Source organism: Apus apus, chromosome 10 (genome assembly GCF_020740795.1).
Source record: "Apus apus isolate bApuApu2 chromosome 10, bApuApu2.pri.cur, whole genome shotgun sequence".
In the NCBI taxonomy this organism is placed as follows: domain Eukaryota; kingdom Metazoa; phylum Chordata; class Aves; order Apodiformes; family Apodidae; genus Apus; species Apus apus.
In genome coordinates, this window is record NC_067291.1 from 15,162,368 (window position 1) to 15,189,781 (window position 27,414).

At 44.2% G+C, this 27,414-nt stretch overlaps 1 protein-coding gene across 1 annotated transcript in view; it reads left to right on the plus strand.

Moving 5' to 3' along the window:
* The window catches only part of SLCO3A1 (solute carrier organic anion transporter family member 3A1), a 139,401-nt gene that overhangs the window by 77,585 nt on the left and 34,402 nt on the right, over positions 1-27,414 (plus strand). The gene's annotated exons all lie outside the window — the stretch shown is intronic.

The window sequence follows — 27,414 nt, forward strand, 5'->3', positions numbered from 1 at the left end:
TACATTTTTTTTCTTTGTTAGTTAGGTTTAGACATTTCTGAAATAATAATTTAGGAATAGGCAAAAATCCTGATGTGTCTGCTGGTACTAGCCAAGAGGCCTGATGCACGTGTGACGTGTGAGCAAGGTAAAAAGCATCCTTTTAGGGAAGGCTATTTTTAGAAGTTACAAATCGTACCTCTTCCATGTGCCGTCCTATTTTTAACCAGGACTGCTTCTGAGCTCTCTGCTGTGCTCCCAGCTGTGATCTGCAGAAGCCTTCTGTACAACATCGCTTTGTTAAGAGCATGTTGCCTATTATGGAACATGAACTTTGTGGTAATTGCACTGGGTTAACCAGTGACAAAATGGGTACATATTAGTTTCATTTTTCAGCAGCCTTAGTACCGCTCTCGGAGGAGGCAGCAAACCTGTGAGCAGTGAGCAAATTTGGATTAGCTGGTAGTTAAACAGACAGACTGGCTTGGCTGGAACTGTGTGATGTTTGGAGAGTAATAGAAGGGATTGAATGCTACACAACCCTCATCTGCTTCTTCCCCACCCTCCATAGCTTTCAGCTCCACTAACAGCCCTGACACTTCTGCTTCTTAGGACCAGGAAAGAGCATCCCACAGACTATAAAGACATTTTCAGTAAGCAGTGAAGAATGAGACAGGACAGCCCATGGCCACAAAGAGGTGCAGTGGCAAGTGATTTGAGCTCCTTGGCTGGCATGGGAAGGGAAGACAGTGTGAGAGAGTAGCAAAACCCATCCCGTATGTAGAAAGATATGAGGAAAAGGGGGGCTTTTTGTTCTTAATATCTCCTTTTTACATATACAAGAGTTGTGACACAATGATGCACATTTTCGCAGGCAGGCAGATGTTGCCTATTGAGAATTGGGTCAGAAAAGGTTGCATCTGCAATAAATTGTGATTAGTAACTACCCTGAATGGCCCTGTGTGAAAAACTTGCTGATTCCTGCAACTCACTATCTCCCATCTCCCACTTGTAAGTTTTGGAAAGTCTGGCTAACAAAGTCTTTGCAGGTGTGACATAACGAGCATCTTTGTAGAGTTGGGATCTGAATAGAGATGATGAACAGAGCAGGGAGGGGTGTGATATACAGGCAGGTGAACGTGGAAGAGTCGTGTGTCAGAAGAGGAGGAATGAAAGGAGTTAGGTTAAAACTGAGAGAGGAGGGTGTAAGATAATGATCCTCTAAGGGACAGAGAGGATGGTTCAATCAGAACCTGAACATCAGGCTGGAAAAACTGCAGTCATAAATTGCATGATCTGCCTGGACTTCTCTGCTTGAGGGTTTTCTGCAGCTCTTCTTTTCACTTTAATTCTTTACATGATTCATCCTTGCCTCTCTCCTGAGAGAGCATCTCAGTATGCACACATTCTGACCCCAGGGCTTGGTCATCTTGAGCACCCTGTTGGACTGAGTGTCTGTTCCCCATCAAGTCTGCATGTAACTTCCAAAGTTACTTAAGAGATTTTATGAAGTGCTGTTAAGCCCCATGAAGGAGCTAGTGTTGGGTTGGAGCATTATTTTTATGAAGCTGATTGCTCAAATCTGATTTATATTTTAGGTCCCCTCTGTTCTTGAGAGAAGGGCTCTAGTGATAAAATGGGCGTGAAAAACTTTCAAGTGGCAAACTAACCAATATGGACCTTTTTGTTTTGTTTTGTTTTTTTAAAAAGAGAAACAACATAGAGCCTTTTTGAGGGTGATAATGCCAAAATTATGCACTATTTTTTTGCTCCATTCACTTCTACTTTTCTGTTGCTGCATGGCCTGGGAATACAATATGCTACTCTGTGATGGCAGAAGCTGTTCTCACAGTGTTCCCATCACATTCAGAAATAGGAAGAACAAGATGTACCACGAACAAGATTATTTTTGTGAGACTCCACTCCAGCTTTGCAATTCCAAGTGCTTCAAAGACGCGTCTGATCTTTGGCATGTTTATGTACATCAAACAAGCTTTGAGGCTCTGCCCGTCACTGGCTGTGCAATCTTGCACCATTTCCCACCTTTTTCCAAAGGTGTTTTGCTCTCAACTCCCACCAGGGTGCTTGGCCGTCCCCACTGAATTTGAGATGAAAGATGGCCTTGAGACATCTTCATCTGGAGGGACAGTCTGAATGTCTGGCACTTTTTTCAAACATAGAAGGCTGACTGTGGAGCCTGTGGGAAGAGATATCATTGCCAGAGGATGGTTTGTGTCTCTGGACGGAATTGTCTCTGAACATGCCACAGCAGGTGAAAGTAGGGACTGGGAGAACAAAGCACCCCCACTTTAGGAAAAGAGCAGATTCGTGACCATATGAAGAACCTGAAGGTGCACAAGTCTGTGGGACCTGATGGGATTCACCCATGGTGACATCAGGAAGAAATTCCTCCCCATGAGGGTAGTAAGGTGCTGGAATAGGTTCCCAGGGAGGTTGTGGAAGCCCCCTCCGTGGAGGTGTTTAAAGCCTGGTTGGATGAAGATTTGTGCAGCCTGGTCTAGTGTGAGGTGTCCCTGCTCATGGCAGGGAAGTTGGAACCTGATGATCTTTAAGGTTCTTTCCAACCTTAACCATTCTATGATTCTATGTTTCTTAATCCTTGGAGGATGGAGTAGCTACAAATTAGATGCATCACTTATGTGTCATAACAGGAGGGGTTCATCTGAGCTGGAGAGATACAACAGTATATTGCTGATTCATGGGTCAGTTGTATTTGTGAATCAGTGCAGACAAATTTCCTTCAGCAGTGAAAAATACCAAAGTGTTGTGGTGTTCTTTGTTTTCAAAAGTTCTGAGAAAGAGGTTACTGTCTATTGGTATCATCAGTCAGGAGATGTGGCTGTTGGCATTTGCATGGGACTTGTAGCGATACACTTGGATGATACGTCTCAGTGGGATACCCAGGCTCAATGTGATGGGGAAGATGGCCTCTTCTATTTGATTGTTAATTATCTGCCTTTAATATAGTTCAGGCACTTGAAGCTTTATTTTTAGAGACTGATTCTTTTTTGTAATTAGATATAATGGCTGAAATAGCTGTTCTTTAATGACCCAGTTCTCATCAGGGCTAACACTGCAGCCGAGAGAAATGTTCTTATCTGCTTTTGTGTTTCAATATTCCTTTTTCTTAAAGCCTGGGGTGAACAGATGTATGAGCTTGGTCTGAAAGCTGGGGTGCTCCAATGAGTTGAAGCCACACTTCTCCTGGGCTTCTGTCTCTGTGCTGGGCCAAGACAAGGGGAGAACCTTGACCTGGTCTTGGCAGCTTGGGTGCATGATCAGCGTCAACAGAGGAAAATATTTCCCCTTGGCATTCACCTCCAAGCAAACCATGGAGCATTACTGCACAGTTACATTGTGCTAGTGTTCTCCTTAACGAAAGTGTGTTGCAAAACTCACAACCCAAAGATGAAGCCTAAGAAAGGGTTTGTCAGCCTAAATATTTCCTGACTTCGTTGGCCTAATCCATAAGTAAGAACCTGGCCTCCTTGGTTATAAAACGTTGCAAGTAATAATGCCAGGAGCCTAAGCTTTATCAGCTGCCTTTTCTTAAAAAAGATTTGTTGTATAATATTTGTCAGGTGTTATTTTGCAGTGATTTAAGGGTCTGGGTCTGCTCATTGATTTAAATATTTTCCAAGAGCATTATGAACCTGGATATTGGGTCAAATTTCTGGGTTGCAAACCTTACAGTTCAGTAACTCACAGGCTCTTTTTAAAAGCCCTCAGGAGAAGAGATGTGCCAGGGTGCAGTGAAATATATGCTCTGTTCACAAAGACAGCAGCAGCTGCATCAGATGATTAATATTTTGTACATCCTGACACTGAAATGCAGGGTTTGGCTGGAGGATCCAGGTATTGTTGTGTCACAACCGTATTTTATTACATTTTAAGCTACAGCAACTGAAACAGCACAATTGCTTCCACATGATAAATAATGGAAATAAAAGCTGATTAAATAACAGCCCTCCAAAAGGGGAGAAGCTGCTAGGAGTTTTCAGCCTTCTGATCTTCTGATTTGCTTTGTCTTTGCTTTTTTTTCTTTTTCTTTTTTTTCTCGAGGTACTTTGTGGAATACGGTGAAATGCTCCCTGGGAGCTGAATTATGTAACTTTCAGCAGTGTTAGCACGTGATGAAGTGAACACTGAGCCATTCAATTAACACTCCACTATTACTTACGCTGACATACACAGACATATTCATGGCATCTGCACTGATATTGGTTGATCATAAACATACTGCCATTGTCAGCAATAGAAATTGCTGGGAAGGATGTGCAGAAGGGTCAACAAAAGAAGCAGTAAGATCCTGGTGATGCTGGGGCTCAGTTAGCAGCATTCCCTCACCACCAGGGGACCTGTTTGCAGTTCAGACCTCAGATGAGGACTTTCTGTGTTGCTGAATAGATATTTCAGCAACTATCAAGCTCTTGTGTTTTCTTGAAAAAAAAATTAAAAAGGAGGTCAAACCCATGATCTCTCCAGTCCATCAGTCCATCTGAAAAGGCTGCACTGTGAGGCTTTAGGAGAAGCACTGGGAGAACTTGACATTTGTATTAGGAAAGGCAGGAGCTGCATGGGTAAAGAGAAATCTTTGGTTCAGTGGGATAAAGGGAGGGGAACCTCAAACTGCCTTTTTCCTCTCCAGATTTCCATGTGTGTGAGGAAGGAGAAGAGATCTATTATAAATATACATGGGATAACTTCTCCTTGATACTTGGTTCTCTATAATACACAAGGGCTTAAGGACAGCTTGAGTTAAGTAAACCTTTCAGATTTTTTCATTTAACATCAAATTCTAGTACAAATTTTGTCTTGTCTTCAAGTTCCTTCTTTCAGAGAACAAGGAACAAATTGTTCTTCTGCATTTAAGTACAAAATCCTGACACCAGAGTCATCTGAAACCCCATCACAGAGGTCTTATATGGCCATAAAATACAACCCACAAATAATGTGCTCCCAAAGACAGTTGGTTCTGCTGGCTGAAATGTGTGCTTGGCAGATCCTGCAGCTCTTAAACAGCTTTTTTAAAAAAAACCAGAATACTGTCAGTGCTAGGAAATGAACAAGAAGGAAGGCTCTCTCCAAACCTCCAGTTGCGTGTGCCATGTTTGTATGACTCCCACCAGGAGTTTATGTTAGCAGATTTATGGAGTTCATTTAGATTTATGGCAGAGAAACAAAACATGAAGGCCCTGGGGGACAGTTGGTTCCTGCCCCAGAGCAAAGTCCTGCCCTTATCAACCAGCTCTGATTCGGGAGCCTGACTGCAGAAGGTGGTTTGAGCTCATTTGCTGTCGGCTCTGTTATGTGACTCCTTTAAACAGGAGAATGGTGTCCTCATAGCCAAGCCCCTCTGGGTTACTTTGGGTGCTGTCTCAGCAGGAGGTCCAGTTCCTACCAGGGATTGCAGTGCTTCTCTTGCAGCCTCACCTGCCCATGAGCCATGGAGCTTAGTAGGAAAAGTCTGAGGGTTTTTAACTTTCATTTGTTTTCTTTTAATAGTGTTGTAAAAAAAAAAGAAAAAAAAAAGGGAGAGGTTTGCAGAAGAGTTGAGTTAGCATAACATGCAAAGTGCTGGCTTTCATCCTCTTTGATCTATTGTAGGGGTGATGTTTGCTTATCTCTGGCAATTATTGGACTGGCTCCAAATCAGTGTTAACACCTGGAAGTGATTTCTGTTGAGAAGCACAGGTAATGTGTTTTAAGACATGGATGCTGGGTATGAGCCTTTCTCCTCAGTGCAGTGCAAGCTGCCCACCACTCAAACCAAAGACCCCCCACTGGGAAACCAGTCACCAGCCATTCAGTTTACATTGACTTTACCTCTCTGCTTGATGACTGGGTTTAAAAGAAACCATTCAAGTACTTCAGGATCTACAGGGGGTTGGGTGGTCTACCTGATGTCTTGTTCAATCCTGAGAGCATTGGAGGTGGAGCAAGCAGCAGTACCAAGTTCCCCATGCAAAGTGTCTTATCTCAGGATTAAGTTTTAGGAAGAAAAATAATTTTCAGCCCAAACAGCAATGGCTCAGTGGTTTTGGTAGAACAAATAATTTTACCATGTTCAAACAGTACCTAATTCTTAGAGTTATCATGTACTCCCATGCCTTGCAATATGGAGAGGGACAGTTTTGTAGTCTTAGAGGAGCCCTTTGTCATCACTAAGTGTGCTTAACTTTGAGATCTGAAAGATTTTATTTTGTATCTGCTTGATGGAGGTCTGGGTAACGCACCTTCTCCAGAATCTTCACCTGCAATGGGCAATGGCTGCTGGAGCTGATTAGGGGGTTTCTTTTTCATCATCTTTCCTTTCTCAATGGGTGAGGGACCAGGAGCTGAGTCAAAATCCCATTCGTCTTCTACAATGGCTTTAGTTTATAGTTTGAATTTCAGCCTGAAAAGTACTTGTTTTTCAGAACTTCTTGCATGGCAGGATCAACTCTTTGAGTGCTGCTTTTTGAACTCAAGCCTATCTTGTTTAATATTAGATTTGCCTAATGTAACCTAGTTCTGGCTAAGCTAGACTTTTTTTTATTGTGTGAGAACAGAGAAAGGTGAATTTATTTGTTTTTTTTTCCTGGTAAAATGATGAACTGTAAACTGATGTGTGCATCTGGACATTGTCTCTGCAATACTATATTTTCTCCTCCAGAACCACCTTGGCGTCATGCCCATGTAATTAAGGCAAAATGAGTAAGCAACACGTGCTTTGACTGTGCCATGTGGCTCCCTATTGTATGTGTTACAATGGTGCTTCTCAGAACAGGCGGGTTAATTAACATCTTTTAGGGACTTGAATAATAGATAATGGTGCACAGGGCTTTAACGTGTTGGGCTCTAATCAGTTTATTAGAAGACAGATGAAGACAACACAGCAGGGCTGTATTATTCTTGCCTCTAGCCCTGGAAATTAAATTGCATAGCATTTATTTGAAATGAACCAAATGCGATCTGTTTAAAAATGTACTAGGACCCATTTTGTTCAGGTCTATACTTTCCTTGTTTGTTTGTTTTCACTGTTTCTGGAAGAGGAAGACAGCCACGTTCAGCCCCTTCTAGCGCCTTGTAGCACTCATCAGTATTGCTTTCTGAAATTCCCCCTTAGCTTAATTAACATCACAGTCTGTACCCAAGCAGCATTAATTAATCAGTTGCAAATGGCAGTTGTGAAGATGGCAGTGGTGACTTCTGTTAGCAAGCTGCAATCAGCTTTTGCTGCCCACACGACAGGGATGGCACAAAGGAGCTGTGAGTAAGAGGCAGGCTTTTTGCTCATTTTTTTAATGTCAGAGTTGGAAATCCTGCTTTATTCAGTGGTTTCATGTCTCTCTGTCTCCACAGGGCAGAATGTGGCACTTGACACTTGCCTGTTGATGACTGAATCTTCTTTTGTTCTTTCTCTGCTATCTTGCAGCATGCTCTGCACAAACCAGAGGGCTGTTACGTTGCCTGCTATCCCACATGTATAAAGCACTTCACAACCAGGTGGAGATACCTCAGCATTGACCTACACCACCTGTCATTTTAGGACAGAGACTGCTCTGCAATGTGGCAAGTAGCTGAACTGCTATTAAACTTGCCTGATGAACAAGAACATCACAAGTTGAGAGTCAGATTTTACTTTTACCATTTCTTTCACTTTGGAGATCAGTTTTGTGACTCTGCAGGCTGCACATGCAGGGATACCAAGTGCTGGCAGCCTGGAAGTCAGCCAGAGTTACTGTGCTGTAGTCACAAGTTTGTCACAGCTCTGTCTATGGTGGCAATGTCCCAAACTCATGTCCTTGCCACCACATCATTGAGATGACTTGCAGAACCTGTGAAGTACCTGATGGTACCCAACTTGTCCTCATTTACAGAGCATCCAGTGACAGCAGTGAAACATGAATCTTTATACTAACAGTAAGAAGGAAAAATGCTTTTCCTCCACTGCTTTAAAGGGATTAGTTGGCACCCCATTTATTAGGTCTTTTTTTATTGGTACAGAGCTTCTGTGGATGCCCCCTCTCTCCATCACTGCTTAATAGGCTGACAGCCTGGCCAGCTGACACCTTAGACAGCAAACTCAGAGCTTCTCCTCAAAATCCTGGAGCTTGCTGGCTTTATCAGAATGCAGCAGCCTCCATTCTTGAGGCTTTAGAGGGTGAAGTGGAAGTGTTATGCTTTGGTCATGACAGTGGGATGGAACAGGAGCTTTCATCTAGGTGAGAGAGAAGAGAGCATGGCTGGAGGATAAGGAGAAGTCTGTGTGACAGGGACAGATGGGTGTGCAACTTGACTGCTGCTTTCTTGACCTTTTAGGAGAAGCAAAGGAGAGATGCAGCACAGCCAAAAAATGTGGTACCTGGCACAACCTGTGAGAGGTAAGATATTTGGTGATGAAAAGCTGAGGAGAGCCTGGAAGGCTAGACTTGTATCATCCAGCATTTGCCAGCAGTGAGAAGATAGGAAGGCATATTTTGCTCAGTTTCTTCTCTCTTCAGAGGAAAGAAAGTCAATCTTTTGACTTCTTTTTTTTTTCCAAAATACTTTGAGAAGGACAACTGTGGAGTATGCAATCTCTGAAATGAGTGTTAATACTGAACTGAGGCTGCAGAGATATGGCCTCTAGCCTCTACTGTCAGCTGCAGTTTATTTCTCTAGCTGGTACTTAGGAGATGCTGACTCTTGATCCCCAGAGGCAGAGGGGCTCATCTGATCCCTCCCTAAACCAAAATGAGCCAGGTGACCATGAGCAGTATAAACAGGTCTTTAATAATCTGTTTCCTCTTGACTTGAAGGAGGTAAGATAACTTTGCACCAATGGCTTAGCCAGCTGGTCTGCCCTTACTGCTTGCAAAAGAAATAATGAGGAGCAAAAAGGGGACATGGCTGCACTTGAAGGAGAATATTTGTCTGTGGCTCAAGCCTTCCTGCAGCTTTTGTTTCTGCTGTTGGGCAGATACGGTATGTGGACATGGAGAATCACCTACTAAACTGTCCTCAAGTAGGCAGGAAAGTTTCAGTGCAACTCATACCCTGTAAATATGGCTCCAGGCAGCTGGAAGCAGAATATGGAACTGTCTGCTCTCTCCTTTATTCATGCCAGCTCTATTTTTTCTTACTCTGACAGGTAAAAGGAGAAGCATTTGCATTCCCTCTGCCCACAAAGATTACACAAGGCTAAAAGGTAGCACCGAGTCACTTTTTTGAAATGACAGCACCTTGTTCACATACATGAACTTCTTTTGCCTTCTGCTTCTGGATTATTCAGAAGCCAGACAGCACACTTCCAAAATACCAACAGTGAGTAATGAGGATTAAGTGTTATGTTGAACTCCGGCGTTATGAATATTTCAGAACTTCCTGTTCAGGCTTAACTGATATTTTGGTGCAAAAAAGGCAAGTCTTGGGAATTGAGCTGCTGTTGGCCATGACATCACAGCACTGTGATTTGGGTCTGGCGTGACACATATTCCAGAGAGCTACGCTCACTCAGGCTACTTATGTAGATGTCTGAGAACCTCTGCATTGAGAGAGAAGTGCTCATTAGTGAAAGAGTTGGATTTTTAGTGTGCAACAAATTTCTGACTGCTGCTGCTCCTTTTTTTTTTTTCTTTTTTTTTTTTTTTTTCTTTTCTTTTTCCCTCCACTTTGCTTCCTGAGCTATACATTTCAGATCCTGACCCAGCGTATGAGCTTGGATTTGATTCAGGAATAGTCACATGTGAAATCGGGGGTCAGATTCAGATCAGAAACCCAATTGGACTTCATCCCTGCACCTTTCAGCTGGGAAAACAAGACACATCAAATTTGCACAATAAAACTTGCAGGGTGATCTCTAGGTTGCACCTGCTGGACACTTGTCACTCTGGAAGTTTTCTGTAAGGTTTCTTGATTCAAATGGAGGTATTTTGCAGGATTGTATCAAATTTATCCAAATATTTAGCAGGAGATTGTCAACAGGATGTAATTTGTTTAGGGAGAAAAGATTTTTTAAAACAATGTAACAATAAGATGAAACAAACTCTAGGTAGCTGTTTTTCCCTCTGTCAACACATAATGTTTCAATAATTTCAGTGAAGCATTTTGGGAATGTTTCTTTTGCAAAAGAAAAATAAATCACAAGGTCTGATGATTTGTCATGGTGTGGGGCTAAAGGAAGTGTTTCCACAGGGATGGAAAAAGAATTTATTTTTACTGAACTGCTTTGCCAAACTTCCCAAAGAGAAACCTAAGCCTCTAAAGCTGAGAGTTGTGTGCTTTGCTTTTCCTGGCGACACAGGGTGCATGGAGGAACTGGTGTGACATTTGTAGTAGATGTTTATCTCCGTGGAGTGCTAACCTGATTAAATAAAAATAAAATAAGGAAAAGTGCTTTAAATGCTTTTAGAGTTGCATCTCCATTGAGAAAAGGAGTGCAAAAAGGATAATGTAAAAAAAACGAGTCCCCTTCTCTCTGTGGGTCAGGTTACACCAGCAGAGGCAAAACACAGGCTTTCTGGCAGATATGAGCCCACTTTTCAAAGCAGAAATGATCGCAGTAAATACCCAGCGCTTTCTGTGGGTCCAGTCTGGATCCTTTTAAACATATTGCTGTCTTTAATAATAAAAACCTTCTGGGAAGTGATAGAAGAGCAGAGGGAAAGCGAAGGCAGTGTTCCCCCGAGACAGCCACTTAATCGGTGATGCTTTACCACAAAACCAAGTTTGTAATTTTCATGTATTGTATCCCCTGCAGGATGTGGATTTGGTGACATATGGTAGAGTATCACATTAATTTTTATCAAGATCCTGTGGGTAACTTTATAGAGGTCTACTCAGAGGGAAGGTTTCAACCAGCCCTAGCAGCCTGCAGCTGCAGCCTGAGAGGCTGGGAGGATGCATGGAAAGCTGGGCCAGAGAGATCCCAATGGCTGTGCAGGAGGTGTCAGGGAGCTTGATACAACCTGGACAATATCTACTCATGACCAAGTCTATGAAGAAGTCTGTCATTTGAGTGGTGCAAAATCAGGATAAGTGTTTTTTGTTGGATTTTAGCTCCTGTGCAGGATGTCAGCAGTGTTATCAGTTGTATTTCCCTTAAAATTTGATGTCTGTAGAGAATAGAAATTTAAGTAATCACAATTACTTGTGTTTACTTGTTTTGGGACTGCTGCTTTGTGAAGGTGTCCTTTGTACCTGTGATGTGTGCCGAGCCCTTGACTTGTTTCTGTGCTTGATGACTGAAGAGAAAATTAAGACCTGATGATTATTAAAAAGAAAGACATATACAGTTCAACGGGTGGCTGCACAAACTATGAGAAAGGATCAATCAGAGCAGACTGTAAAGTATCTCATGTGAAATCTGGACGTTTCTTGAAAGCAGTGCTGGAGAAAGGAGATGTAGGATTAGGATCCTGGTTCCCAAAAACCTTGGAAATATCCTTGGTGATGCCTTTCAGCCTCCTGGTGCCTCAATCCTCTGTCTTCTCTGGTTTAGTGATGAAAATACCTGAAGTATGTGATACACAGTGGCAAGAGCTTCTTACTTCCCTCTTCAGCAACAGAGAGTGTGAGTCTTCTTTGTGCAAGGCTTGATCCCCCTGTGTCTGGATCCACTGTTTCTTTTTTGGGAACTAGGAGATGGAGGAAAATTTAAAGGGTGGAAATTAGGAGATGGAGGAAATGAGAGGTTTTCTTTGACCCCAAAGGCCTGTTCTCCTGCCAAGGAGAACTTGCTGCATCCTTCTGATCCACAGATGAACTTCTGACACTGCTTTGAGATCTTTCTCCGTGATACCACATAATAAGCATCTATCATACCTATAAGTTCAAGATTTGTGGCCAGGCTGTTGCTGCTTGACTTTTGGAGCTACCACAGAGCTATTTCTGCTCTCCATGACCACATATTTATGCCAGTCATAAGAATTTAGTGTGTTTAAGACCTCTACAGTCTATCAGATATGAATCCATGAAGACAGTGTTAGGGAGGAGGCAGTGAGAAGGCACCCCTACACTTGTAGAAACCCAGCTCTTTCAAGGCTGTCTTTTTCCCTGGAGCCAGCAAGATGAGAATGGGAGCCTGATATCTGTCAGGTGAAAAGAACCCCAGATTTTTACAAGAAGTTTTATTTCTGTTTTTTTATCTATAGTTAGCATTGAGTTTGATCATATCATATGAAAGCTGCTCAATCCCAGCTGATTTGGGAGCAGTGGGAACAAGTCTTGTGCAGTCTGAATATTCATAAAGGCAAGCATCTTTGTCCAAAATGTCTTCAGTTACAGACCTTTCAAATTTCTGTCTTTGTTGCTTATATTATTTCCCAGTTTTCCTTTCAAATCTACCTCTCCCTGAAGCCAGACTGGTAACATAACCAGAAAGGGTGGTTCTTGCAATGGGTTTCAACAGCACATTAATAACTAATCAAGGCTCAAATCATAGCAGGTGGTTAAAAAGGGCCTGTTGGTCATCCTTTTGAGCTCTGGCAGGAAGCCTGCCCTGGAAAATGTAATTACTGTCCAAAAGAATAAGACAAACTCTGCCAAAAATCATAAAAGTAGATCATCATCCAAAGCCACACCAGCTGAAACATGTGGCAGTTTGCACAGGGCAGCCAAGCGAGATCCTACAGGGCTCGGTGCTCACCAGAGCAGCTCTGCTTCCTGCAAGGGATTGAGTTTTTATGGAGTGGGTCTTCATTCCTCTGTATGGAGGAAAATGTGGTCAATTTTGAAATATTCCACCACAGAATATTTTTGAGAACAAAATGTCTGAGAGATTAGTGGCTTTATTATTACCTCTTCATTATTTTTTATATATGGGTATATATAAAATCTAATATGGAAATTTATCATGTAAAAGTGGTAACATTTTTTTAAACCCCAAAACAATAATGTTCCACTTCAAAATTCTGAGAAGGAGAATTTTCAACATCTTGTCCTTCCTTTTGCCCTCCCAAAAACGAAACTAAGGATAAGCAGCCATAGTCTCATAATGCCTCCCTGCTTCTTCTGCTGCAATTTTCCAGTGGCACACTGGAAAGTCCATCAAAGGCATTCTGACCTATTTCACTTACCAGGACTTTGCAATAAAGATAAACCTCAAGAAATTACAATATAAGAAGCATGTGGCTCTCTTTGCAGGTTTGGAAATTGCTCTTTCCAGCCTCCTGTCACATGCTCTGCAGGATTCATCCCTGCAGCAGTTCTTTCAGCTGGATTATTTTACAAGTATGGGTATCTTCACTTGGATTGCTTTGCAGGACTGGAGTTGGAAATGTCAGCACTGGCAGTTTGGCTGTCAGGACTTGCCGCATATGGTTGGTAACAAGCTCTACAGACCTTAATTCAGCTCAGGTCCAGCCAGAATAGTCCAGTTGTCTGAAACTGTTTTCATTTTCTGAGCACTTATCTGTGTGGTCTTGAGGGGTTAACTTCCTCCAGGAGGTGATTTCTGGAAGCAGGGTAATAAACAGAGAAGTGAGAGGCTCCCCATGAGTTCAGGAACAGAGCCACTTTGGATATGGGCAGAAACCAGTGAGTGAAGAACCAGGGTGACTTTTAAGACTACTCTGAGACATTTGCAATTACTTGATTGAGTGCAACCCCTTCTTTATCTAACCAGGATGAAGGATGCTTACAAAGAAAAGCAGCTTGAAGCCAATGGTATAGAAATTTAGGGGGTTTGTGTTAATTTAAAAATATAAATAAAATAAAATAAATATCAACCAACAAAAAAACCCAAAGTTAAGCCATTACTCCCAGGAGAGTGACCTTGCAGAGCCATACCAGATCCTCAAAGGTTGCTGAGCACCTGGGAAGAGGAGGAGTTAGGAATACTTTTGGAGGTCCTGTTTCAGAAACAAGACTAGCATGTACTTTCCTGTGTTGACCCACTAGGGTTACTTCTCTCAGGTGAGGTGCTTCCCTCCCACTAAGCACCTTTATCAAGCTATTCTGATGTGTTTGGTTTTAAATGGGATACTCTGGTGCTTTTAATTCGCTTCCCACCTTAAAAGGCAATCACAGCTCTACTGTGGTAGAGAATTTTTGTCTTCTTCCAGAGCCTCCATCCTGCCCCTCTCCTGGAGGGCTGCAAAAGGCTTTGTTTTCACCTTTCAACTATGGTTGTGGATGCTTAATTAAGGGAGACAAGCCCATAATGATAGCAGCAGCTGTTCTCTCCCTTGGGGAGAAAGAGACTCTTCAGGGACAGGGTCCTCCTTAGCACAAAAGAAAATATTTTTATGAAAGCAGCTCTGGAGAGGCTGGCAGCTCCCCAGGGTTTCTGACGTTGTAAGAAACCTCAGCAAATGTCCACGTGGCCTGTGGTTTTGGGAAGTGGAAGGAAGACTGGGCACTAGGGATGAAATGCTCAATAACACCCTCTGTCAGGAATATAGTCCTCTAGGTCCAGCTCTCCAGGGTTTGTGCTTATAATGCAACGAGCTGTTAAAGACTGCTAGAAATTATATTGGAAATAATCTTAGATTGGGGGATTATCCTGCATTTAGGCAGCCTCCCCATCCCCCAGAAAAGACTAACATCTGGCATCCCTCAGACTTCACCACATGGGGTGAGTGGGGGGAGATATTTGGAGGGGGTTGTCAAACTGGACCACCCTCACTGCCTGCTTTGAAATGTTTTGTGGGAACATTGTGCTGTCCCATCCCTGAATGGTGTGCATTAAGAGTCCCCCAATTTCTCTTGCTGAGAAGTTTGCATACAGCCTTTTGAGAAGTAAGACTGCCATGAAGCAAAGTATATCTGGAGTCACAAACACACATTGTCCACAGTGATCCCCACAGATGGTATGGGGAGAGCTTAGCTTGCTCTTGCCACCATCCTGACACAGCAGGTAGAGCTGCCACTGGGGCACGGCCAAGGGCTGAACAGCCCCTACAGTGAGGAGCCTCAAAAGGAGAAGATGGGTGGAAATGGGCACAAGGATCCCAGCACCCAGCCATGGCTGCTCACTAGTAAGTCTGGCAGGCCCTTGACCACACCCTAAATGCCTGGGCATCCTCCATAAGATGGAAATAGTGGATTTGATCCAAAACTGGATAAGGTTGGTGGAAGAGTTCCCACAAACTTCAGTGAGATTTGGGTCAGTGCAAAGAATGACTATTGTCAAGAGTAAATATATTTTTCTAAAGGCGTTTGCAATATGAGGAAGCGGGACAACAGAAGTTTTGTTTTTAATTTCCTTTCCTTCCTGACAGCTCAGCCATTACTAGACTAGATTAAATCTATCCAGCAGAGGAAAGCGTTACACTTTCCTAAATGGCTGGTACAGATAACTGCTATCAGCTCCATGTTCCCACCAACTTGCCTGATGTCATTGGTGATTCCCAGGCCTCTCCTTGCTTCAGGAATTTAGAATGGGCTGAGTAAGTACTCTGTGCCTGTGAGTCACCCTCCACTGTGCAACACTGTCTCTACCTGAGCAGCAGGCAAGCAAAGAGGAATTTGAAGAGACATCACAGAAGATGTGAAAACTGCTCTTGCTGATAAGAGTTTTGCTGATGTTTTTTGAGAGGACGGGGGTTGCCCAGACAGTTTTGGGGTGAACTGTAGCTTTTTGGCCACTCTGCTTCCTGCTTTTACTTGCAGGAGAGCAAACCATGTATTACATTGCTCTTTAATTGTCCTGACTTTTTCCTCCTAGACTGGGAGGATTAAAGGTGCTGGCTGTTACAGAAATCAAGTGATAGAGATAAGAGCGTACAAGACCCTCAGAAGGGACTCAAGTCCCCATTTAACATTTTCCCCCATTTGTGCTTGGAGTTGAGTTAGACAGCTTGCCCAAGCAGGGGAGGAGGATGGGAAGGACTTTATGCAGTTGTTTAACCTATCTCTATAGTCCTATGTAGGATCAAAACCACCTTGTGTTAAACTAGAAATCGGTCAGCAAACCCAGAGGAGTATTACCTACAGAGAAGGAAAGTGCTCTGGAAGTGCATTTCCATACTAACCAACTTTTGGCACGATTCCTGAGAAATAACACAAGGAAATCTGGCAGTCCTCAGTTAAAGTGGCACCACAGATTTTGTTTTTTTTTAAAAAACAGGTGTTTGTGTTTAACTGCTGGGAGTAGAAGAACACAGCTCGAAGGCATGCGGCTTGAACTCTTTAAAAAAAGTGTACTTGGCATTTGAGCATACTTTTTTTTTTCCTTTCTGTTCTTTGGTGGCTGCTTCCCAAGGCAATTAGCACAGAGAAAATGTGCTTGAAAGGTGGAAAACTGTGGTTGAAGGCCACAGCAATGGCTGGCGTGTTTGCACAGGACATTGAAGGTGTGGAATCCATGTCCTGTGGGCTCCTGTGTCAAGGTGTACGGAGCCTGCCCTGGATTTGCACGCTATAGTTAGGTACGTTCTTACACCCACTTCTCAAACTGAGTTGGCTGCTTCTGATGTGATAACAAGCCAATTTTAGGGACAAGAATGTGAGCCAGCAAGGTAGATGGAGCCAGTGATTTGTCCTTACTTTTGGGGGATGCTAAAAGGTGTTCAGCATTGGCTTTTTGTGATGCACCTGACTGGACAGGGCATGGGGTTTGGGGTTGGCTTGTTTGCTTTTTGCAGAAGATGTTAAAAACGGGGTCTGTTAAGGTCTTTTTGTAAAGTTTGCTCAAGCCAGTACCCAAACTTTAATTGCAATGCATGTCCAAACTACTTGTAAATCCTTTGGAGGAAGAGATGTCTTTTGTGTGAGTGTTAAGCGGTATGTATACTCTTAAGGATACTGCCTTATATAAATAACCACCACCAACATAAGCATTTTGGCAGAGAGTCATGGAAACAGCATTGTACAGTGCAGGGAGATCTCTTAAATCACCCCATAGTGAGTGTGTTTTTATAAGGCAGAGCCTGTGACCAGCATGCTCGCATGGATTGATTGTGATTCTGCAGGTTGTTTATATGTAGAGTGTATGTAAATATTAGGAGACAGGGCATCAGAGTGATTGCAGCTCAAGTAGGAAAACACTGCTACAACAATACCACTGTGTTCATAATTCTTCACGAGTGTTCACTGCCTTAGTTAAATATGCAGACACTGATGGAGATTGCTAGTGGATTAGTGTCTCATATGACTGGTGCCAAGGATTGATTAGCATAAGCAAATTTCTTCTCCAGCTTCCCATCAGCAAGGAGAGAAATGCAGCAAGCAGCCCCTCCTCTGCTTGGAAGGGTGCTTGGATGCTAAGGAGGAAAGCTGGTCAGGAGTGGGGAATATGGTCCCGGTGCCAGTTGGTAGGAACCAAAGTAATCCCAAGACTTTTGTAGTAGGAGCATCCCCATAGCTTACCTGGCATAGATCACATATTGGCTAGTTTAATTTTTGTTTTGCTTGCAAATGCTGTTTTGAGGGCTGTGGAGCTTTCATCATAGCATAATTTGTTTCTCTGCAATCTTGGTAATCCTATTTCAGCATTTGGGCAAAGCACTGACCCAAAGGCCAATACAGAGAGGGATCTGGGCTGGGGTTTTGGTGGGTATTTTGGGTTTAGTGGGTTTTTCTTGGGTTTTTTTTTTGGTTGGGTGGGTGGATTTTTTTAATTTTTTTTTTTTTTTCCCTTGAGTTTTCTTTATTTCTGTAGTTATCAGAATGAGGGCACGAGCCAGCTACTGGGTGTGTTTTTGAGCTGTCAGAAGTGCACCTAGCGATTGTGGAAAACTGGGAGCTGGACACCAAGCTTGTGCTCCTAATGCAAAAGTCTGATCGCTTTCTGTGTTACTCTGCAAACATTATGTGTGTGCATCAGGATCTCCTGAGACCACCAGTTGTTGGTATAACATTGATCCTTTCAAACGTAGCCTTGATAGTGCTGGGGACAGGGATTTGCGGATAAAACAAACTTAAGGCTTGATAATAATTGAAAATGCATGATAGTTCACCAAGCATAACACCTGCTTATAGGAATCAGATTTAATCTCAAAGTCAGCAGAAATCTCCATGCAGAAATCCTGATGGAAATCAGTATTTAAAGGGATGCTGGTAGCCCAGGGAGAAACTTCCATGTAACATACCTTCAAGTCCTATCAATTTAGGGATTAACACCTGAGTGCTAAATGTAGGTCAGAAGAAAGCTGTGCTGGGAAGAAGTTAAGTAGTCTTTTCCATCAGGCAGGAGGAAGGCCACCACCATGAGCTCTCTCTTTGGCCTTGGAATAATCACATTAGAAATTGGTTATATCCTATATCGATAGCTTGGGTGCATTTTTTTTCCTGCTTCTTGAGAAGTAAATTAAACCCCCCAGCCAGCTTTAGATACCCCAATAACACAGTCATTCTGCAGCATTTCTGTACAGCGGTGGGTAGCTTGCATTTTAAAAAAATAACCTTTGTGAAACAGGATCTGATTTTACAGGCTGCAGAAAGCAAATGGGTAAATTGATGGACAGGTTTGTTAGGAGAAGAGGGGAAGAAGGGGGTGTCCAAGGCTGCCTGATTTCAAACTAGGTCATAATTTATTTCACCAGCTGAAGGCAGGGCAGTCAAACACCGAACCCCTCTATGGGGTTCCTATCACAAGTGATCCCATGGTAGTGGGAGAAGTCAGGTTCACTCCAACCTTTCTGCTTTGCAGGCTTGCTGGAGCTGTTTTGCTGCCAAAAGCAGCTGCAGGTCTGACAGTGAGGAGGAGGACATCTCAGGACAGCGCAGTCGGTTCATTTTTCAGGTGTTGCATTGCACACACAAACGCAGGCATTGAGGTCTTATGGTGGAACAGATGAGAACAGTTCAGAACCAAAATTCACGTGTTTGTTCCAATGCATTTTGTGAGCCTGATTATGAAAGCACTGCAAAATATCAATGCATCTTGCAACCCTTCACAAGGAGGGACTAGCCTTTGTAAAAAGGGGGGAAAATTATGAGATGCAGTGAATGGTCCTCAGGAAGGTCATGGCTGAGCAGGGGTCTACTGTTTTTGAGCTTCTGAAGGCTGGAGACAAAACTCATAAATAACATGGGTGCTACTATGCAGATGGCAGGAATTCGCAACCTCTTTCCCCCTTCTCCACCTCATCCTGATACCAGGCTGGAACTGCTTTGATCCCCATCAGAACAAAGACTAAACATTTCAGTGAATTATCCCAAAGTTGCTCCTCATTAATCGACAGCTGCAGGCACTTTGAAACATCTGTCAGGATTGTTTGAACATTCCCTTTGCCTCAGGGGTTGCACTGAGGAAGCAGAACAAATCAGAGTGTGCCGTCGGTCCAACAGCACCTATTCAAGTTTCCTGCAGATGACTGCAGTGGTGCAGATAAGCAGGAGTGATAAGGGAGCAGGAGGTGGTGATGGGCAGCTGGTTGTGTAGACAAGGAATGGAGCATCAGGAAAAATGACATCTTTCCATGGTAAATGAGGAAAGCCGAGAAAGGAAGACCGTAGGCCGAGCGTTGTTGCTGCGCTCTGCAGGAATGCAGCCATCCCTGCCTCCTGCGTGGGAGCGGGGCAGGCTGGAGGATGGGAGGATGGGCAGTGCTGGATGGCTGCGGCAGGCTTTGCTGCGGGAAGAAGCCATCTGGCTAGGGAACAGCCTCCCCCACCCTTACTGTGCGTCCTCCAGGTTACGTCAACTGATAGAAATCAGGGAAAACCCAGTGAAGTGCCGGGCTCTGTGCGCCGGGTGCCAGGGCACAAGCCCTTGAGGGCCAACGCCTCTCTTGCAGGAAAACACCGTGTCTCCTGTCTGTTATCGCTGTGCCTGGGAGTCCCACGGGCTGGGCTGGGCTGGGCTGGTGTCTCTTTAAGGGCAAGTCACAGAGTGCAGGAATTATGATGTTCCAGTAATCCCTTCGCGTCAGCCTGCCTCGTCCTCCACGCAGTGGGAAATGTGGGACAAGCAGGGTTTTGGGATTATCTCATGCTCTGTAAAGCCAGTTCCCTTTGTGCTTTTAGAAAGAGCTTGCTCCTGCAGCAGGCAGGGTGCTGCAGATGACAGCCCTGGCAGGATGCTGTCCCATGTCCACAGGGCTGGTGCAGTGCATGTGTGTGCTCTACTCCATACATGCATTTTTTGACAGTTGAACCACCTGGTCAGTGTCGTCCTTGAAAGATGCCTGGCTTTTTGCCCACCAAAGCTGTCCTCTGAGGTGGTACAAGAGGAGACCGGCATTGCTTTGGCCCTATGCTTTGCTGAAAGTGTGTTACTCCATAGAAGCTCAGTGCACAACCTCCTACACCCTAATTTCACAAAAATGCCAAGGCAGGAGCAGTCAGGCTCAAGGGGACCATAAACCCAGCAGATTATCAGTGGCATCACCATAGCTAAATAAAACAGGATCCCATGGCTGGGAAATGCCATGTAATTCGCTGCTGATGGTCCACAGTCAACTGCTTCAAAGCTAAGAGCAGTGAACATGCTTTGCACATGCAGGCCCAGGCTTTATGGATCATTTTGGAAGTGTTGTTTCTTTGCCAGAGTTTCAAGGCTCCTTGTAGAGGTTATTTAACTCCCAGGTGCTCAAGCACATCTAGTTCAACTGCCTGTAAACCGTTGGAGGAACAGACTGGTGTAATGCAGCCTGTGTGTGTGCACCTTGGACCCAGCCCTTCCTAGAAAGGTGTCCCAGGTTGCTGTGGAAATAGTATTTTTCAAAAGTGTCTGGATGACTCAAGCAAACTCTGTGTTTGCAAGTCCCTGAGTGCAATTCTCATAGTGCTTTTCAGGGCTTTATTGGCAGAAGGCTGCTTTGCGCGGGGGCTTTGTATCTATTTGTACTTTCCCAAAGTGCATCATGAACAAATCTCCTTCCTCTCGGCATCAAATAAATCCTTCACTTTGGGAATAGTTGGAGCATGACTCCTCTTCCTGATGGCTCTTGGGTCTGGCATGAGGGCTGGTTTGACGTCGTGGCTCTGGGAAGATGTGAGGAGGCGGAGACCATCGGGACTATAACTCAGCTCCATACCCAGTCCCATGCTGCAGCTGGGAACACTGGGGAAATATTGATGTTTCTCAGTGTAACCTCCCATCCTTTTTTCTTTCCTCCAGCTCTCCATAGCGAGTGTTGCTCAATCACATCTCAGTCTGCCACTTGGTAAGGTGGTGGGTGACCCTTGGTCTCAGGGTGTGCTTCCACTTGTGACTGGAGGTCAGGAAGGTGTGCTCAGGTAGGCTTTAAACCAGCTAGCACAAATAAGAATAGCAGTTCAGTCCTAGCAGCAGGATCCCTGTGTGGAGCTGCAAGATGGGTCTATATTGTTAGGTGGATTCTTGGCTATCAAGCTGAGATGCTCACCAAATCTTGTATCTCAAAAAACTAGGCTTTATGTTGAATATTACACTTGTGCCACCTGATGCACAGAGCAAGGCATGAGGAAGATCACTGTGCTCATAACTGGAAGTGGCACTGACTCCTGGCTGGGAGATTGGATTTTTGGACCAGTTTGTTATCAAAGCAGACGAGGACAGAAGCCTTGAATGTCTTTGGGGATGAACCCTTGGTTTAGCGCCTTCTCCTGTGTTCCTGGGCTATTTCCTTTGAAGCCAGAGAGCTTAATTCAGGTGTGTTCCTGAAGAAGGCTTTAACTTGTACCTAAGCCTTGTGAGGAATAAGTCAGAAATATGTATCCTGCTGTAATACATCAGACTGCATAGTGTATCATTGGGCAAAATAAATGGCAGATGTTGGTAACACTTCACATCAGGACTGAGGAAGAATGTGAAATAAGACAAGATGACAGCTCAACATGACTTTTTCATTTTCTTATTTCTCCATGTTATAGAATACTTCTGACATTCCTACCAGTATTGGCTAAATCCCCTTACAAAGTGCATTAGTTACTTTATAAAGCAAAACAAAACCCACACTCCTGACTGTGTTGCTTCAGGGTTTATGTAGAGGAACAAAGCCTGTAGGTAGAAGAGAACAGACTTTGGAAGCACCATATTGAAGGGGACTGGAAAATAGAAATGAGGGCATGATGGGAAACCTGTGTGGCTTCAGTAAGAGTCACGGCTCCTGCTCTGACAGCCCTGCCATGGCGTCCTGCCGTGGGAGATGCTGCTTTTTCTCCTCCTGCCTCACCTACACAGCTCACCTTCACCTGGCACTTGTTGGCAGCTCTCTAAAATAAATGTTGCTGTATCCTCAGCCCTTGGTAGGCTTGAGACTTTGAAGCAAAGTGCCTGGGTGTCCTTTAGCTGCCCGTGTGTTTTATTTCTCAACCCATGACTGTGCAGGGACCTGCTTTTATTCCCAGCAAACTGCACGTGCGATGCCTCCTTGCTGTGCCCTGGCAAGGCTGCAAGCCTTGCTGCATCTCCCTCAATGTCTTCTTTCCAGCCAGGAGCATTTCAGCTGGGAGTTCCTGTCCCCAGTTAATTGGTTACAGAGATGGAATTGATGCTGCGCCTGTTCCATGCTGTGAAACTACACAACTTTGCTCATGTTTCAGGATCCTGTTGCTGCTGGAAAGCGCCTTGGTTCACCAAGGAACAAGTCTTTATTACTGAAATATTGACATCCTTTATCCCTGTCTTTGCAACTTTGTTCTTGTGCTCTTTAAATGACTGACTGAGCATCCTTGTGCGACAGTATCTCCACAGACATAGTGGTACCTGGTGCTGCTCCTTCCCTTTGCTCTAATGGAAAACTGCATTATCAGTCCTGGGCTGATAGTAGCGATGAAATCTCATCGCAAAATGTCAGTTCTAATACTTCCCTCTGTTACAGTCCTTTCCTCAGCCCCTGGAAAATCTCTAATAGTTGACAGGACAAAGTAGGATTTGGCAAATTGTTCCCTTTGAAAAGATGGGGAGGAAAATATTTCTGATTTCTCAGTCCAGTGTGGCTTACTGTGTCTTTTTTTTCCCTGGCTTTCTGGGAGCAAGGAGAGTGGTGAAGGGAATAGAGCAGGACAGCTGAAAATTTGTAGCTGTTTTCAAAATAAAATATAATTGTGCTTTAAAAGAGCCCAAACAGAAATGGAGTGAGTTATAAAACAAAATGTTTTACTTGTCCCAAAGCAAGGTCCTTTTGTTTTGTAATTTGTAGCTCTTGATTAATTTCTAAGATTTTCCAGACTCTGGAAAGAATTAAAAAATATAATTCTAAGATTAAAAATAAAAATGAAAAACCAAACAGCTAACCACACTGGGGGAGAGTCACACTCCTTCCTGAAAAGTTGGATGCAGGACCAAACATAGACTCCTTTGAGGAGGACCAGCCAGCCTGGCAGAGCAAGAAATGCTTATTTTCAGGGCAGTATTGGATGTTTTCCCTTCCTTCTCAGGAGGAGAATGTTTGTTACTGAATGTGCTACTCTGAGCAATCGAAATAACTTTCAAGCTGAAAATGAAAGGGAAGAGGCTGCAGTATCCTATACTGGTCGCCAGTTACATTGCCATCAGTGGGGGTTTCCCTAGAGGCTGGTGGAGCCATGATTAGACCTTTCATCTGTCTGCTCTGGCTCTATCATATCAGGCTGATCTCAAATTTAGAGGGAAACATGGAAAAAGACCTAGCAAGTAACATTAAAGCTATCTGCAAGTTTAGCACATCTTTATCCTTTGCAGCAACCTCAGGACTGAGAAAAGGTGTTTTTGCCAGGCCTCCTTCTCTACTAGGCTGCACCTTCCTGGTTGTAAGATTAGGTGGACGATGTGGGAAGTATTTTCCTAATAAGAGGAACAGTTAGCAGTTGTGCAGAATTTCTCAAAAGAGGAAGGATGTCTTAAGCTAATTCTAACTTGGGTAATTTCCTCTTGAGCGTTCAATTCCACATAAATGCCCCAGTTGCCTCATAGCCTAATTCTTGTGACCAGTGCTGTGCTCCATTGATCCTTGAGTATGGTCCCACTCTGTACAAGCCCTAGATTACTCATCTAGAGCATTTTTCCATTTTTCCAAAACCTGCTTGGTTTGGGAGAGAAAAGTGTGAAATACTATTACTGCAACAAGAAGATTTTGTTATAGCCTCAAAAAAGATAAGAAAGAGTGCTTGGGGTGAGCCAGTTTTCTTGAATTTCGGACAAACTATAGAAAAAGTAAAAATACAATTAACATGAGGGTTTCTTAAGCTAGTCTAGAGGTGAATATTAATGTAAAGTCTTGCTGTAAGATCTTAGATACCTGTTTCTCTGTTCAGTGGATGGTCTATCCCACATTGCCCTCTAGCGAGGACATTTCAGAGAGAGTGGTGCAGGCACCAGGAGACAAAATGTGGTATTTTAATAACCAAGTGCACGGCTGGTTTCTGAAGTGGTGGTTTGCCTTGTAATGTAAAGAGTGTGAGGAGGGGGAGCCTCCACCTCTCCCAAGTGCCGGTGAGGGTGCCTGTTTGCGCGAACTGCCTCTGCAAGCATCCCCCTGCTGCTGATGGATCCCTGCTCTCTTCTGCTTTGGAAAAAGGGGAAAATATTCCCCGTTTTCCTCTGGTGAAGGATGGTCTTTTTCCACTTTCTTTGTCTTACCCTTTGATCCATGAAGCACACTTCAGTTCTGTGGTTTTGCCTGTATACACACGGTCTGACAACCCTGCCTGTGGTTTGGAGATCATCACGGGACAAACTTCTTCCCCTCTTCAACCCAAGGCTGGTACATCCAAAGGTGTTGCCCAGAGGGTCTGAACTGGTCCTTGTCCTTCTGCCAGCTTAACCACGTGAGCCCAGGATGCTTTGGTGCCTGCAGCAACCTTTCCTTGGAGAGAGTCATCCTTGTGGATGTGAACCCTCAGGCAGCTCTGGAGGAGCAGGTTTCTCTGCTGGTGCCCTCTGCAGTGCTGGGCACCAGGGCTTTGGCTGAGGATCCAGGACTGGGAACAAGGAGTTGCTCAGATCTGCCTGGGTTTTTCTTCCCCTTGCTTCTTCTAGGGTAGGGGAGTAAATGCAGAGCAATGTCATGACTCCTGCTGAAATCCAAAGGCTCCTCATCCAAAACATGGGCTTCATTTGTCACTGTCCCCCAGGCACCACTTGAACCAACATGAGGCCTAAACGTGTCCTTAAGTGCTTGACTATAATTACATAGAAACTCATAATTAGTGTTCAGTCATCAAAGATTAACCTGGTCTTTGATTGCCAGCTTGTTCATCAGAGTAACAACCATGGCCATTCCTCTGGTAGATGCTGTCTGTTTGAACTTTTTGAGTGCAAACTCAACAGTTTTAGAACAGTTTGTTCTAAAATCTGTGATTTCCTGCATGCAAACAGCCACAGGGCATGAACGGCTGCTGAAGGGGTGAAGACAGCACCTGCCATCAGTGCCATCCTCCCAGGAGCTGTAGGACCCCCAGTAATGCAATTATGATGCTGTTTGGGTAACTAGGGTGGGCTGCACCTTCAGCCAGCCGGCTCCTCAGAGCACTCAGGGGTTGAAAGACAGACACTGATGCCATCTAGTGACAAAAAAAAAAAAAAAAAAATAAAATGCCATGTGCATATTTTATAAAATGCTATTGGAAAAATATGTAGCCCCAAGTGGGACAGACCTTGGGGCTGGGAAGGAGGGAGATGGTGCTGAGTGTGCTGGGAAAGGAAATCTGTTTTTCTTGCTCTCCTGACCTATCTCTTCCATCATTTTACATCCCTTAAGGTGCTTCTGCAGGTAACCAGAGACTGGGATCTCTCATGTGAGGCTTTATAAATATCTGGGGGAGCAAGGCAAGAGCTTCCTAAGCAGCTCTGTTGACAGAGAGCACAAATTCCCCAACTTACTGCTGGATCATGAAACACAAACCTAATGCCCAGAGATAAGGTGACTGCAGGGGGGAGGTGGCTTGCTCCACTGCTGGTGTGGACTTCGTGGGCAGAGTCCCTGGGGTCTAAATTTAGCTGGCAACATAGGCTGCAGCACAGTGCTGTTGCTGCAGCTTTGAGCTGAGCTGAGATGGGCTAAGGATCTCAGCTTCTGCCACTGTCCTGGCAGCAGGGACTCTGCTCATACGACTTGACACTTTTTTTCCTCCCACCTCCTTTGTTTCTCGCTTTTGCTTCTGTAGGTGATAGCTGTGAACGTGATTCTCCCACTGGGTTTCTGCATGAGTAGCTGGCTGCAGACACCCTTGCTTCGTACCTAGTTATTAATCCAGCCAGGTCACAATGCCACAAGCCTGGAGGAGTTAGTTTGTGCTCTGCATTTTAAAAATGAAGGTTATTCTGACTATATAATAAATAATAATAATAACAATAATGAGTTCTTTCTGACCGTACCAGCTTATTATGTTTGGCTAAGCTGTCACGGGCAGGTGAGGTTTGCCTTGCATAGGGCTGGTGGTTTCCTGGGCATGTTTTGCAGCTCTGGTAATTTCTTCAGCTCCTGAGAAACGCACAGAGAGAGAACTGGGGAATGAAAACTTTCCAGTTAAGGAACTTGAGGGCTGAGATAGCTGTGATTAAGTGCATTACAAATGCACCAAGATGCCAGGCAGCACCCTCAGAGAGATTTGGAGGAGGTGTGGGATGTACCTTGCTGCTAAAGGAGAGCGAGCAGAGCACCCAGATGCTCCTTCATGGGCCATTTCCAAAGTGGGGTGTCACCAGGACAGCACAGGCTGGTGCATCTCTAGCCAAGGGCCCCAGGGGGCAGATGCCCTCACTGGGCACACTGGTCCATCAGCAATGCTTGGTCACAGAACAAATGTGCAGGAGTTGCTCCTCTCTGTTCCTCCTCAGTCCTGCCCGTGCTTCCTCCGGAAAGCCATTTACAAGGGTCCTTGGAGACTTCTTGTTGTTTTTCCAACCCAAATGTGAAGGTACTAAATATGTTTCTGTTGTCTAATTTACAAAGGGTTTGTGTTATCTGTGCTTCTTTTTCTGGATTATCCCTGTGTCCCCCTGCCTTTCTACACTGGATAATTGAGAGTTGGCAGAGCGCCTGTAGCGTTCCTGTTTCAGAGCCAAACTGGGAGTGAGAATAAATGCTTCTAAATATTGTATTGAAACAAGTTATTTACTTATAAAAGCTCGTCACCTGGCATTACACCGGCAATTTCATGCAGATTTTCCAGGAGGAATGAGCAGTTGTGAGAGGCAGGAAGAGCTGTGCACCTAGGGGAATATTTGCCATGTGGGTATGATGGGGAAAGGGGCTTCACAGATTTGAAAGAATGCTCTTCCTTCTCTAAAGGCACTTTGTCCAGCAGTCTATGTCAACTCTGCATTTCATAGATTTGCTGTCCCTAACTTCTGCAAATGTCCCTGTCCACAAGAATTTTAACTGGAGGTGGCAAAGATTTCTCTGCAGGGAGAAGGCAGGTCTACTTTACCTTATGCTTTTGAGTGAGATACCTTTTTAGAGCAGCCCACCAACCAAAACAGTCTATATATCCACACTGTATTCTCAGCTCAAAGGAAATCTTTCAGTGTTATCACAGCTCCATCTATTCTTTTTCTTGAAGAGTTATGGAAAAGTGAAAAGCTTTTAGGGAGCTTTTACCTGAAGCATTCAACACAGAGACATACCCCTATCTATTTGACCTCAGTAGGAGACAAGG